General features: G+C 40.1%; 1 protein-coding gene across 6 annotated transcripts in view; it reads left to right on the top strand.

Annotated features, from left to right (window-relative positions):
* Positions 1-6,000, top strand: part of ZNF366 (zinc finger protein 366) — a 267,274-nt gene that overhangs the window by 155,638 nt on the left and 105,636 nt on the right. For all 6 annotated transcript variants that reach the window (XM_025047811.1, XM_015590408.2, XM_025047814.1 and 3 more), the window contains one exon: positions 81-278. The gene's annotated coding sequence lies outside the window, so the exon portion shown is untranslated. The remainder of the gene's footprint in view (positions 1-80; positions 279-6,000) is intronic.

The raw sequence follows: 6,000 nt of genomic DNA, 5'->3' as shown, positions 1-6,000 counted from the left end.
TTTGTTGGGACTCTCTAGGGGTAAGACGTTGTTTAATTTCCTCCAAATCTTTTGTAGACTTAGAATATCCTCTTTTACAGCAAAACATGGTGGAAAGCATTGGTGTTGAAGTTAGAAAGATTTGTACTTGGATCCAAGATCTCCAAGCCACTAGTCGGGCAAGTGATTTGACCTCTCCGAGCTGCAGTTTCCTGCCAATGTGGACATGGCACAGTGTGAAAGCTCAGGATGCTGAGTGAGACTTCTCCTGTTGTCCCAGAATTGTGGCTACACCAAAGGTGAGCACAATAAGCATGAAGCACTGAGCATTCCAAATTCAATGAATACTCAGTGCGCTTGGGAGGAAAAGAGGAGGAACCTCCACCCCACCCATGGGCCTAGAAGGATGTGGAAGGGCTATCTCTGTGTTCACATGAAGGAGCCCAAAGGACAGTGGAGAGGCAGGAGCTGAGAGGCTGCCAAGTGGCCTCCGGGTTACATGATGGGACACCCACCCAGCAGAAGTATCACAGTATATGCGAGGGTCCTAAGGGAGATGCAGCTGCCCTTTGGGAAAATGAAGCTGAACACTGCCATAAGAAAACCTGGAGTGTGTTGTTATAATTGTTCTATTTTATTTTTAGTTATTGTTGTCAACTTCTTACTATGCCTAACTTAGAAATTAAACTTTACCATGGGTACGTATGTATAGAAAAAAAGCAAAGTACATATAGGGTTCGGTATTATCCACGCTTTCAAGCATCCACTGGGGGGTCTTGGAACATATCCCCTGTGGATAAGGGGAGAGTATTGTATCAAAATTAGATGGTTACAATAACCTCAAGTGATAAGAGTGTCACAGAAGCTGGCCAAGAGTAGTTATAGACCAGCTACCTGATGGGAAAGGAGGGTGTGGCGAGAGCCTATTTAGGAGTAGTTAGGAAAATTTTTTTAAATTAAATGTTTATACCCCATTGAACTCCTCAGTAGTCCAGTCACATCAATGATTGGTAGTTTATTGTTTTGGTGGCTCTTAAACTCTTTCTAGCTGTTGCTTTCCTCGCCATCTAGATTCTAGTTTTTAAAATATTTTTTCATTATTAGACCTTCTATTTGATTATCTTAAAAATCTCTCTGCTCTTTTCTTTAAAATCCCCATTTCACCTAATGAGTTCCAGTTCTTCCTTATCTTGATGAACATTTTAATCATGTTTATTTTCAAATCACTTGTAGATTAATCTAATAATTATAGTTCTTTGGGTATAATTTCTCCTGTTTTTGTACCAGTTGATTTTCTCTGAGCAAATTGCATTTCCTTATTTGCTTTTGGCTCATCCAGAATGGACATTATCTTCTTTGAGCATCCTGTGCGTTCCTGAAACAGCCCTGCAGCTAACATCTGACAGAGTCCTATGAGGGTTGCTGGTTTCTCAACTCTGACTCTTCCTCTCCCTCTAGCTTGTTCTCAATCTCATACAAAAGTCTGGCCACCCAACTGCATGCAGAGCAGCCTGGGAGTTCTGATTTTTCAAGGCTGACTCTTTTACCAGTAACAGAGATTAGCACTTGCTTCCAAGCCAAGTCCTTGAACTACAAAGATTTCTCCAACTCCCAACTTTGTCCAGGGAGTCAATTCAGTTTCCTGCTTGTCCAAGGCCTACGGCCTCTGCTCTTTTCCACCTCCCCCACACAGTCCAGTCTCCTGAATTGTAAGAAAACCTCATGTCAGGTGTACTTACTCCTTGGATCATGAAACCTCAATTCCAATTAGCACCAAATGGCCCTTCCTCATTCGGGCACCTACCGCTTTCTCTTTGTTTTTAAACTTGACAGATGTTGTTAAAATATTTACCCAATGTTTCTGTGTATTTGCTGAGGAGGGAGCTGAACTCAAAGAATATTTTTGTTTCCCAGTTCTTTAGTTGGAGATGAGAGCAAGCTTGGGAAAAACTTTTGTCTGTAGATTTTTGGCACCTGTTGACCTTAGAGGGAACTGGTACGTAGATTAGCAGCAAAAGTGATGCAATATATTCTAGAATGGATATAAAATTAGTGTTGGTGTATTTATCATTAAATGTTCTGTAAATTCCCCAGGGAATTCGAAGAGCTGTTTCAGCATTGGATTAGGGAAACGTAACCTAATTCTAAGGGTAATGGGCTACTGCCTCTTTGATTTAGGGAACTATTTCAGTTTTGGAGCAAGATGTTTAGGCTATAGAGTTGCTGGAGAAGGAACCCACAATCTGATGAAGTAAGCACCTACCCTAGGCTAAGAATAATCAGAATGAGAAAAACAACAGTTTTCTGGTATGATTTTTTGGTATGTATCTTAGGACTTCATTTTTCTGTTTTAATCTATGAGAGTTTTTGGTATGTATCTCAGGATTTTTTGGTATGGAGATTTTTTGGTATGTATCTTAGGACTTCATTTTTCTGTTTTAATCTATGAGAGTTTCTCAGCCTCAGCACTGTTGACATTTGGGCCAGATAATTCCTTGTTGTGACGGACTGTTCTCTGAGTAGTAGACTGTTTAATAGCATTTCTGGCTTCTGTCCACCAGATAACCAGTAGTAACCCCAACCTTAGTCTCCACACATTGCCAGATGTCCTTGGGTGTATATGTGTTAGGGGTGGGGGGTGTCTCCCTTCCCTTTATTGAGAATCTCTGATCTACGAGAGCAAGGAATGGCAGCCTTGTCTAATTGGATCAATCATTTGACAAAGATGTACTGAGAGATTTCCAGGTAGCAGAATTGGGCACACAAAATGAGCTTAGATCCTTTCCTGAAAGTGTGCGCAGCCCAGCAGTGGAGACAGATATAAGAACGAATATGGAGATTATGCTACAATGTCATGTAGGCAGAGTGTCTGGGCATATGGACCAAAGAGAACTTCAGAGAGGTGACTGCACTTGGCTGGAATTCACCCAAGAAGGGGAATTGCAGGGCAGTTCAGAACCAAACACGCAAGGTGATAAAAGTTAAGAGAGAGCAGGCTGTGTTCTGAAAATCCAAAACATCAGCCTTTAACATTTAAGAGGGACGCTTTCCTATGAGAATCTCCAATTCTGCAAACACCATTATAATGCAGAATTTTCACCCATAATATTCTCTAATGTTATAAACAAAACTTCTGAGATAGCACTTCATATCCTTAATGAATTGTATAAATGGAGAGCTAAAATGTAGAGTCTGTGTAGGAGGACGGTTCATGGTTCCTGAGTTCAGATCCTCACTCTGCCCCTTACCAATTGTGTGACTTTGATAATGACTTTAACTCTCTGTTCCTTAATCTTCTCAGCTGTGAAGTGCTAACAACAGCTCCTACCTCATAGGCTTGTGTGATGATTAAGAAGGAACGACCACACACCTGTGAAGCACTTAGCATAGCTCCTTGCACAGTCAACACTTGTTAAAGTCCTTGACTTTTCCTTCTCTACTGAAACACTGCCATTAGCATATAAAGATGCTGTTATACATCTAATTTTAAAAATCTCCTGTGGACTCCAACTACCCTATTGTTCTCCTTTTCATAGAAAAACCCTTAGAATGAATTATCTGTAGATTCATTACCATCTCTTGTTCTCATTTTTTCTTGAAGCCCCTCCAGTCAAGCTTTTGACCCCATCACTATACCAAAATGGCTGTAGTTGAGGTCACTAGTCTCATGGCTTTAACACTATATCTATATGCTGAAACTCTTACATTTTCATCTCCAAACTAGACCTTTCTAAACTCTAGACTCATATATCTAACTGCCTATTCAGTACCTTTAGTTGAATATTTGATGAGCATCTTAACATAACAGGTCTGAGACAGAAATCCTGATTTTCCTTCCTCTTCCTGCAAACTACTCCCTCAGAGCCTCCCCCATTTTAGTTGATGGAAACACTATTCCAGTTGCTCAAGCCAAGAGCTTAGATTCATCCTGGACTCTTCATTTTCTCTCATATCCCACCTTCAGTTTATTAACAAATTATGTCAGCTTGACCTTCAAAATATATCTAAAATCTGACCATTTCTCATCACCACCTCTGCTTACCACTGTGGTTCAAATTACCATTCTTACTCATCTGGATCATCCCAATTGTCTCCTTACTGGCCTCCCTGATTCCACCCAAGTCCCCGTGATGGTTAATTATACGTAGCTAGGCCATGGTGGCTAGTCGTTTGATCAAATATCAGTCTAGATGTTGCTGTGCAGGTATTTTTTTAGATGTGATTACTATTTAAATTAGTAGACTTTAAGTAAAGCAGATTGTCCTCCATAATGTAGGTGGGCCTTATCTAATCAGTTGAAGACTGTAAGAGCAAAGACTGAGGCTTCTGGAAGAAGAAATTTTGCCTCCAGGCTACAATATAGAAATTCTGCCTGAATTTCCACCTTTGGACTCAGGACTGAAACATCACTTTTTTTTTTTCTAATTTTTTTAAAATTGTGGTAAAATATATATAACAGAAAATTTACCATCCTAACTACTTTAAGTGTACAGTTCAGTGGTATTAAATACATTATGATGCTGTGCAACTATCACCAACATAACTCTTTTCATCTTGTAAAACTTAAACTGAATACCTATTAAAGAATAACTCTTCTATGTCCTTCTTTCCAGCTCCTAGAAACCATTTCACTCTAAGTCCCTCATGTAAGTGGAAACACGGTATATCTTTTTGTGACTGGCTTATTCCAGTTAGCATAATGCGTTCAAAGTTTATTTATATTGTAGCACGTGTCAAAATTTCCTTCCTTTTAAAGGCTGAATACTGTTCCATTGTATGTATACATCACATTTTGCTTATCTATTCACTCATCAATGGGCACTTGGGTAGCTTCACATTTTAGCTATTGTGAATAATGCTGCTATGAGCATGATGTACAAATATTCCTTTGAGATCCTGCTTTCAATTGTTTTGAGTATATACCCAGTGGAAATCCTAGATCAAATGATAATTCTGTTTTTAATTGTTTTAGGAACTGCCATACTGGTTTTCACAGTGACTATTTCTTTTTTTTATTCCCCTAACGGGCACCCAAGGGTTGTAATCATCACCAACGCTTGTTGTTTTCTGGGGGTTGGGATAGAGGGGCTTGGATAGACTCATCTTAATGAGTCTGAGGTGGTGCTGGCTTACAATATGGATTTTGGACTTACCATAATCATGTGAGACAATCCTTTAAAATAAATCTCTTTCTCTCTATATATCCTGTTGGTTCTGCTTCTCTGGAAATCCCTGGCTAATACGCCTCCCTATGAGGGTTCTCTCCAGTAGTCAAAGGGAGCACCTTAAAGTGAAAATCAGTATATCGCTCCTCTGATAAAAAACATGTTCCAATAGCTTCCCTATTAGCCCTCAGTGCTCTGGCCTGCTTATGCCCTTTGTAATGCTGTCTCCTGTTCTCTCTTTCAAGCTTGTTCAAAGTAAAGACTGTTGTTGTCAAGATAAAGTGGGTAATATTATGGACGTATGTGGACAATACAAAGACGGGAAACAAATTATGTGTCAGAGGCCTAATGGGAGTCAAAATTGGGAACTGGTCAGTGAGGATCAAGGCTACTCTTTCTGTTTCTCAGGGGTTCACAGTCTTTCTTCATTCTGCTCTCCCACTCCCACCCCCGCCACTCCCTGCCCCTTCCACCACCACCATATCTGTACTCTTCCTCCCTGCCCTACTCTGCTTGCTCATATTACACATGACCTCCAAGTGGCTGACTCACGCCCCCAGTCATTCAGTCATTCAGCAAGTGTTAAATAAGTGCCTAATATATGACAGACACTGATCTAGGCCTTACTGATAAAGCAGTGAAGAAAATCAACTAAAATGTTGCCTTTTTAAAGCTTACATTAGAATATGTGTCTGTGTGTGTGTGGGGGGGTGGAGTAGAGGAGAGATATAAAAATAAACAAGGTGAATGTGCAAAGTAGATATTATATCACATGGTTAAAAGTGTTTCAGGAAAATAAAGCGGAGATTGGAGGGGTGTAATCCTAAACAAGGTGTTAAGGGAAGAAGGGCTCATT

Source organism: Pteropus alecto, unplaced genomic scaffold (assembly GCF_000325575.1).
Source record: "Pteropus alecto unplaced genomic scaffold, ASM32557v1 scaffold20, whole genome shotgun sequence".
Taxonomy (NCBI): domain Eukaryota; kingdom Metazoa; phylum Chordata; class Mammalia; order Chiroptera; family Pteropodidae; genus Pteropus; species Pteropus alecto.
The sequence above is the reverse complement of the archived record's forward strand: the minus strand, read 5'-3'. Positions and strand labels throughout refer to the sequence as shown.